Source organism: Lissotriton helveticus, chromosome 5_1, assembly GCF_964261635.1.
Source record: "Lissotriton helveticus chromosome 5_1, aLisHel1.1, whole genome shotgun sequence".
NCBI classification, from domain to species: domain Eukaryota; kingdom Metazoa; phylum Chordata; class Amphibia; order Caudata; family Salamandridae; genus Lissotriton; species Lissotriton helveticus.
Genome location: NC_136065.1, coordinates 671,364,719 through 671,374,369, shown reverse-complemented (window position 1 = coordinate 671,374,369; position 9,651 = coordinate 671,364,719).

Genomic DNA, 9,651 nt, shown 5'->3' with positions numbered 1-9,651 from the left:
GAGCTTACATGTGAGCACGTGGCCATGAGTGGGCTGCACGGTGTCTCGGGACGAGTGCATGGGAATTAATCGCCCTCGCACCCAAAGTCTTTCACCCTGTTCGGTGGTTCCGACCGCTTAGTTGTTACTTGATTGCTCCCGGTGTTTTAAAGCAATGGCCCTGTAGGTTATACACTGGTGGAGAGGGGTTAAGGATCACCAGCTGTGGTCGTGGACAGGGGATGCAAGGGCTGGTCACGTTGCCTACTGCGGACTTCCGAGCGTTGTGTACCTGTTCTGTTTGGCACAGCCCTTGTTGTCCAGTGGGGGAGGGGCTCAGGCTTTCCTGCTGTGCCGAAATGAGGAGACGGTGTTATCTAGGCAGATGCTGTGCTGGCCTGGGGCCAAGGGGGTGGTCTGCCAAAAGGGGAGGGGTAGAATCCCACGGTTGCTACGTTTGTGGCAGTCTGGGTAAGTAAGCCTTACTGACCTCCATTGTCTGGGTCGTTTGGTCACTCCTCGTGCAGGGTTTTTTTGAGTGGTTGCTCTGTCGGTGAGCACACCTGGCTGCGGTTTTTCTGGGTCCCAGCGTGACACCGCAAGTGGGTTTTTTTGGGGGGGTGGAGGGGGGGCGGTGCTTCAGGGCACTTGTTCTCGCTATGGCCTGGGGGTTAGGGGTTCCTTCGCTTCCCCGGTGGAAGAGCGACAATCTGGCAGTGCCTTCATACATTGTAAGGTAGCAGTGGTTTGGCAACAGAGGTGGTGTTGTCTATCTGCACATATAATGTAAGGTACATGCACTTGTGAGCAGTAATTTGTTTCTGATTGCCACTGTGGTAGGGCTGCGGCCCCAGTTCAGAGTCCCGTCGGTGGCGCAGTGAGGAATGTGTCAGCCTGTGCAGTCATGGCTTGTTTGATTCTTTTGGAGCAGCCGAGGGGCATTGGTATCCCCCGAGGTGTTGTGCACTCGCTGCTCTACGTCTGGTGTCAGCATGTGATCACAGCAGTGGGAGTGGAGAAGCATCAGGGTCTATCCTTAGGATTTGCGGTGAGCCTATCTCGGTACCCCTCCCCTGCCCCTCAACTGGTTCAAACCGCACATGGGACCAAAAACAGCAGCTACAAGTGGGTCAATGCGGTACCAGACGTTAATGGCCAGTGGATCTGGACTGTAATTAGTCAATGGGGAGGTCGCTGGGCGAAGGTTGCGCGCCCTGCATTACTATGATTGTGGCAGTACTGCTAATGGGACTTAGCGGACCCGGCTTCCTTCCTGTCCCAACATTAAGTGGAGTGGTGTGGCTCACTGGTTAGAGGCGGCAGACCCGGAAGCAGGAGTCGGCCTGGGACCAGGGTTCAATTCCCGACGCGGCAGGGTCAGCGGACTCGATAATTCTCGCCTCGGTGCCTACACTAACCAGGGGTCCCACTCGGCAACTCTGGGCATTAGCTTGCCTAATCTCCACAACGGCCCCATCAACGCCGGGGATGCCTGGCTTCACCTTGGGGACTTCCAGTAGGGACCATCCCACAGGGAAAGCCAGGACGGGTTCCCCAGCGGTATAGCGCGCCAGGATACTCCGGTAGTAATTGAGCGTGTTACAAAACAGCTTATAACATTATAACACAAAATAGCTATGGGCTAGCCTTTACGTGTGGCTGAAGTGCGGGCGAATCAACACGTGGTTTGCTCAGGGTCAAGCTGTGATCAGTGGCTATTGTTGATGGATTGTAGTTTCTGTTGCATGCCGCACAATTGAGGCACGGCGAGTGTTTGGTTGGTACAGAGCCGCAGACCCTTGTGGTGTCCCGATGGCTAGCTGTAGCGTCTGGGTAAAGGTACCACTGAGGATGCTGATGCCGGCAGTAGCAACGGTCGCGATTTCACTCTGTTGCAAAGCGTGAAGGCCTGCTGCGGCATCCCTTCGCACATTTTATTTGTGTTGCCAATTGGATAAATGTGTATGACGGTTCTTGTGCTACAGTCGGCATTGGCAGCGTTTCGCAAGGTTGTCCGCAGCGATTGGGTACTGTGTGGTGAGTTGGATGCATCGTGAGCTCAAAAGATTGAATGCGTGCTCACTTGCCAGCTGCTGGTTAAAGGAGTCCTATTGTGTGTTGGGTATGAAATGATCATAAGTGTTTCCCCCCCTGTCGATTATTTGTACTGGGTACTTGTGTTGTGCATGTACAGGGTAGCGCTGTAAGGGTAGCGCTGTACGCGCAATGTTACGGAATACATGTTAAGCTTGTATCACTGGCCAACCGCAAATTAAGCAGAGTTAGATTATGGGCTGCAGTGGACGATGGGGTTCTCGCGTGCCGATGTTAGGTGAAACACGGTACTTGTTTGCTGCAAAGGCGAGGTAGCGCGAGTGTGGACAGTGTGGCGCTGCATTTAACAAGGTCACCGGTAAAACTTGGCAGAAGTACATGCAGCAAAACATTGGCAACCGATTTGCACGTGGTACGCATTTAGGTGTATTCTAGTCATTAGTGACATGTCTTTTGGTCTTTGTTTACTGGAAGTTTCAGTGATGGAGAAATAACGTGCCTGGAAAACCCCCTTAGTGTTTACCCTTTGTAGTGTGTTTTTTACTTGTGGGAACGCCGAATAAAGCAGATTCTTCGTTCTGTTAGCAGGTCATTTTTTCATGGGGCGGTCGAAGACCTGGCACGGTGTACCTGAGCCTCATCAGCATGCAAATACATCCAGTCTGATTACTTAGGAAGGTACCATCTCAGTATACCTGCTATGGTTATTGCTTGGTATTTCCCTGGTCCGACTAGGATCGCACTGGGCATGTGTCCTCCTTAGCTATTTTTAATGTATTGCCCTGAGAGTATAATGAACCTCCCAGTAATGCCTGAGATTGTCGCCACCTAGCTCCCTTGATTGGCTACCATCCCCCTGCTTAGTAATGACGGTGAACACACACCGTTAGTAGCACCTGCCAGACTCTGTGCTCAGGCAGCATCGCAAATTTTGGAGTGCTATGTAGGACACTTTATTGTGTAATGGTCAACTTATTCCTTTTGTAAGAAAACATCTCCAACTTCTCCATGAGTCACAGGGACAGAATCCTGAACGGTTTTATCAAATGGGTGGCCCAACTAGTGCCATTTGGGCACCAACCCAACCCCTCTCTGATGCGGGGACTCGGGGAGGAGTCTCCTTCTTGCCTGTGGTGCACTAGGTGCATCACTTCCGGCGCACCGAGGATTGGGGAAGGTATAAAGGTCTTCCCCTGCCATCTTTACATCCTCTGTTGCGCCGGACATGCCGTCTCCCACCCTACCGCTTATCCGGTGTGGGGGTGGCAGGCAAGATGCATGGAATCAATGTTTCCTCTAATTTTTTTCCTGTGTGCCAGTGGAGGGTCTCTGTGCGCTGCAACCATGGCTATGTGCGCCAGGAACAAACCGCGAGTGTGTGCGACGCCAAATGTCACTCAAAATGTTTACTTTAAAAAGTGAGAAGATGGTACATTTTCACACATACAGCGCCACAATAAGGGTCTTAAGGGCAGTTTGCAAATTGGATAAGAACGCCATGACATGAATTGTTTACACTGGCAAGTACACTTCAAGTTTGGAAAAGCACAAGACTTCAATGGTGGTACCATCATAAGATTTTAATAAATATTCTTAACTGGAGCACAGTTCATTGGGTGGGGAAATGTTGAGAGCATATACAATAACACATATACACAATAAGGGAGAGGGCTGTTCAGACACGTCAAGTGGCATCACTAGATGGGTGACAGGGTTGCTTCTCACCTTGCCATTTTCCAGTGCTGATAAACTCTGTCTAGGTCAACTTTCCCATTCAGGAGGTAGGCCTTTGTCCTAATCAGCATATCCAAATGCTTCTGCTCTAGTCTATTCCTCAATTTACGCTGGATAGTATTCATGAGGCTGAATCCTCGTTCACAATCTGCACTAGATGCTTAATGTTGCGCAGACATCAACAAGCTGAGACACCACACTATACAGAGCAGCATTGCGTGCAGTGAAATTCACCATGTCTTGAAAGGTGGTAAATAATCCACCCTCTACACGTTCTGCCACCACATATTTAAAGTCTCTGTATTGTTGAACAACATCTACTGGTGTTTCACAATCACCCAGGACCAAGACATTTTTATACTTTTCAACAAGTCTTTGTATATTCTCAGTCCCAAAATCAAAATGTGATTGAGTTGCTATTGCCTGGATTTCAAAACTTGCCCATTCTTTCAGCTCATCTTCAGGGAATCTTTTTTGCATGTGCTCACAAAGAAGGGAAACAAAAGACAAAATAGGCCCACTGTCAAACCCTTGCCTTTCCTTGTACAACACCATCAGGTCTCTTACATTGCTGCTCCAAAAGACATTGTCCCCCCAAATACGGTTGCTTAATTTGGCCAATATTTGCTCTTGCATACTGTACAGCTTCAACAGTAGTCCAATAAAATTTTTGGAATTGTTTGCACAAAGATGCAAATTCACCCAGCATCTCATTAAGTACTGCAAGGGAAATATGGTAGTGGAGTCTGATAGCTTTTTATAATGATATTTAGCAATTGGATCATTCTCCTCAACTTTCTCATGCTCAAAGGGGCAGATTTATGAAGGCCTTGCGCCGCCAGTGCGTCATTTTTAACATGGGAAAAAGTGACGCACCGGCGGCGCAAGGCCTTCATAAATCTGCCCCTATGTACTTAAGAACAGTCTTGTAATTTCGAATTAGTGCACCAACAGCAACATGCCCTGAAAGCCACTGGACTTCACATTCAGTGACTGGTGCAATTTCATCCAGCTTGGACTTCCTTGCTGGAGATCTGGAGAACAGTGTAGACAGTCCTCAATATTGTCTCCATCTCTTTAATCATTTGAACCGTCTTCCAGGTATCATCAACTACCAAATCTTCTCGATGGGCAACACAATGCTGCTCAACTAGATGAGAAATGGATTGTTTAAGTCGAGTAGCAAGACCATTATTCTTACCCAGCATCACAGATGCACCATAGGATGTGAACATGACTGTTTTCATGAGGTCCAGTTCATTGGCAGTGTAGAATTCTTTCAGGGCAGTAGTGATAGCCTCAGCATTACAACTAGTCAGCTTCTCTATGCCCCGAACTGTGTTTTATGCTCTGTTGATGTTACAGGTCGGAATTTGAAGTAAAGGATGAGCATTTTTGTAACAAATGTCTTTGTTCTCGTCAATTATTAAGGTGTGATACAAAGCTTGCCGAAGTTCTGCCATAGCTTCACAGTGTATCACGCTATTGATGGCCTCAAGGAACTCAAAGGCATAGTTCTTGCTCCTCCAGCTGTCTATCTTCACATACAAAGCTAGGTAGTCATGGATGTCTTGTACATATAACATTGAAGTATTCATCTTGACTGCCAGCAACTTGTTGTTGATGGGAATCTTTATCTCCTCAGGCATAGATCTATGGCGTTTAACTACTTCCATTTGCTTTGTTAGTGGCAGTTTGTCAGCATTGCCTGCACTCCATAACCAAACCTGGCAGCAGCACTTCCGTTTCTCAATATCGCCGTGGCAGACTTGTGTACTTTTCTAAGTAGATGGTTTCATGTAGTCCAGTTTCCAGCCATCACTCCATTTCTTCCCTGTGGAAAAGTCCCCAACAACCTTGGTTTGGCACATGCTTTGCAAATCAAGCCCATGTCTGGACTGTAGTGAAATAGTACCCCGAGTTGCATGCGAACCTTGCTTCATGACTTCTGTGTCTCAGCCGCCACAATTTCCTTCATCCACTCTTCCTTGAATACTAGGCAACATTTCTTCCTTTTGTGGTGAAGCACTGCACTCTCCCAAAGTTACAGCTTTGCGCTTGAACATTTCCGTGCCCGCTGGTTTGAACTTGCTGTGCTGCAAAACCTGGAAAATAAAGGAACATGGCTTAAGTTGACGCCTAGCTCATGAATGCAATCTGTTATACTACAATGTACCAGATGCACCACAGTTTAACTCAACCAAACAATTACGTCTTCTGCTTGAACTCATGTACGCCTGCTGAAATGTATGGGGTTCTTGGTGTGAAACCTACAACCGAAGAAAACATGGTTACGTATATTATACAACAATATTCAAGATGCACCACAGTTTAACTCAACCAAACAATTACCTCTTCTGTGTGTACTCACGTAGGCCTGCTTAAATGTGTGGGGTACTGTCTGTGAAACCTGCAACAGAAGATGCACTAGTTTAACTCTACCAAACAATTACCTGTTTGTTCTGCCTGTGCAATTGTATTCGTAGTACGGTCTCACGAACCTGCAAAAGAAAAGGGATGCAGATTGTGTATCTATTTACCCAGCAACCCCCAACCCAAGGAGGAATGTAAACAGAATTACCTTGTCTTTGTGGGTACTCGCACCTGACCACTCAAATCCAAATACCTTACAGACTAGAAACCTGCAATTGAAGACCAGTTAGTCCGCAAACGCTCGGAGAATTACAAACTATGAATGGGACAGGTCTAGAGGCCCCAATAGGAAAAATTATCAAATAATTACCTTGGATTCCAGTCTGGGACAAACGGGGGGGTGCCCATGTGTTCCATTACTAGCATCCATTATCTTAAACTGGTCTATAAATCTGAATCCTAGGGAAAAGCTGCATCAAAGAAGGTGTAACACAAACTGTGCAAATGGTTGAGGTGGGTGAACAAGGTAATCCACAGGAAGACTGAGCAGCAAACAACCCATCAAAAGATCCCACCTGAAGATGATGCAGTGGTGTGCAAACAATACGATAACTACGTTCAAGCAATTTTCAGGCAACCATAAATATGTCAAGATAACTGAAGAATGATGGACCTGCTGCAGAGAGATCTAAGTTTTGTCTGCTGGAAGTTGGCTCCTCATTAAGTAGCTGAGGAGGTTAAAATGCCTGATGAAAAGCTGGTGAACCATGCAGATCACAAATTACATGCAATGTAAATAGGTCAGTGCATTACTGCTTCTGTCAGAAAGCTCATTTTGTTACTTGCAGTTTATAAATTTAAATTCTAATATAGAACAGTGAGCTAATAACTACCTAACAGCTGCATTTCCATTCATTGCAATGGCAGAAAACCTGCGACAGACAACTGAGCGGAAGAGTAACAGCTTTTGATTGTAATAACTTAAGGGTGTTTTTGAACAGTACATTTAAAAATCTGCATCAAGAGGAATAACCTTCAATCTTGTTTTATTTGCAGAGATTTTTACATATTTCCCACATCTTTATTGCTTTGATTTTGTTCACAAGAAAATGTCACCCTTAGCCATAGAATGCTAGTTATCATAAGTACATTGAAATTATGAAAATGTCACATAAGCAATCTGAAATCTTGGTCCAGCCTGAGACGCATGCTTGTGAAATTAGAAGTTCTGTGACATTTGTGTTGACAACCAATGATAGATGGTCTGGGGTGTCAGGAGAATAATGAGTCAGCTGAGGGTCTGGATGCTACATCATGTGCCAATGTTTCCAAAACGTTGCTATGTGCACTCCCTCCATAAAACGTATAGTGTAGTTCTAAAGGTTTAGAACCGATACAACAAACAGACCGACCCTCAAAGTGAGAGGCCTACAGTCACGTTACGAAAAAGGACTTTGACACAATAGTTTGATACTGATTACTACTCATGGTTGAGGGAACCAGGGATTCATGCTTGTCTGGAATCTTTCAGAGAGAGAAAGAAAGAAAAAAAGATTTTTGCTCTGTACAGTCTGATTTCCCTTTGGATTTTCTTCTGAAAGACCCTGCATGCCTCTTTTCCTTTCTGGATCTCAGGGAAAGTTTGGTGCCTTGCTTAATTTAAAATGCACAATTAAAGTGCAAAGGGGCACCATGGCTTTAGGAGTTGCTGTCCCTTCCTCGAGCAATCAAGAAGGAAACTGGACAGATCTTCTCAGCAGCCAGTCTTTCACAACTACTTCTCAAGAAGCATTCCATGATGCTGGTTTATCACAGCTTTACGTTAATATAGTGAAGCAGCAGAACAGAGCAGGAGGCTCTGGAAGTGTTAGTTTGGGGAGTCTACATTTCTACAGCATCTGTTCCGTGGTTCAGTCAGTATTTGCACTGTTACACTTTTGCATTATATAGTCACACCCACACAAGGCATTAATGAACATGGGAAACATACTGATGAAGATATGCATCAACTAGAACCCTCTGCGGTTTTAAACAAATATATTGAAACGTAAGTGTTAAAATGCATGTAGTAAAATAAAAGTTGCGCAAAGCACATACTTAATCTGCACAATCACTACAGTACTCATGGTGTTTAAGATAAGCACAGGTGATCAGGAGCATTCGATTTCCAAACATTTTGAACTTTCAGAAGGAACTTTTCAGCATCATTTGAGAGAAGGCAACGTTTGAGGGACAGGACTCCTTTGCTGATCCGTTGATGCTATATCTAAGTCTAGAACAAGAGGGCAGTGCCAAAGCTGCAGTACCATGCTGCAAAGATGGGGAGGTGGACTTCTCTAAGAAGAGCGGCTCTCACTGGGAGGAGACCGAACAGAGCCTCAGTTGTTTACTCTGCGCTGTAATGAAACTTGAGGAGCCCCGCCCCCCCTACAAGATACAAGAAGGACTGTTTCTGTTGTCCCATGCCATTGATGGGAAACTGACACCCAGATGAGGGTAGTATCCATTCAGAAAATGGAAGCCATCATCGAGTGACAACAGTGGCGTGAAATTAGTCTCCACAGTAGGTGGTGTCCAGGGGGTGCCCTCCGGTGCTGTGCATGGTTACTGGGCCCCTGGCCAGAGAGTTACTGATGGGGACCAGTGGTGTGGGGGGACCCGGAACCTGTCATGGGGGGACCGGACCCAGTCAGGAGCTCTCTGGCCAAGAGAAAGTATGATTTGCATGTGGATGGGTCCGAACAGAGGTTGCATGGTGTGAAAAACAGCAATGGGTTGGGATGCATCCGGGAAGAGAGCCCTGGGCAACCCCACATTTATTTCTATATTTTTGGATCAGGGGAGTCCCTCTGGGACTCCTCCACATGGCTAGTAAGTCAGTGTGTCCATACCCTGCCCCCTTATGTCCTTTGATACATACCAATGTACTACTTAGGGTGACATTGAAGATTATGCAATAGCAATGTTACATCATAGCAACAAGTAATGATATTTGCCCTTCCCTTGTAACTTAACTTTAACAAAGAGACAAAAAAAACGGGAAAGAGAAAAGAAGAACATTAAGAAATACAACCATGATTAGGTTCTGGTATCCCATCCGGGAGCTCACAACCAATTCATATGAATGGCAGGGCTGGGATGCTATAGCAAGCTCTTTGATTGACCTTGTGCTACATTTGCCCACTAATGAGACCAACACTGCTGGGAGGGAACTGTGCACTTTTCTGGATACAGTGATGGCTCAATTGTCTCGTGGAATAAGTTCAGAGCACTGAGTTGGGCTGGACATGCAGTCATAGCTAATCTCTGTAACAAATATTAATAAAGGGTACCCCAGATGGAATCACACTCTTTGTATATTGGTGAACACATTTGAAATGTGCTCTATTGCCAGAATACCCCACAGTCTCAAAAATAAATGTGCCATTAGAGCAGGCTCTTTCTTCTTCCAACTTGCAGCTATTGTAGTCTTAGGTGCTCCAAAACAATTCCACATCAATATTTTATCTG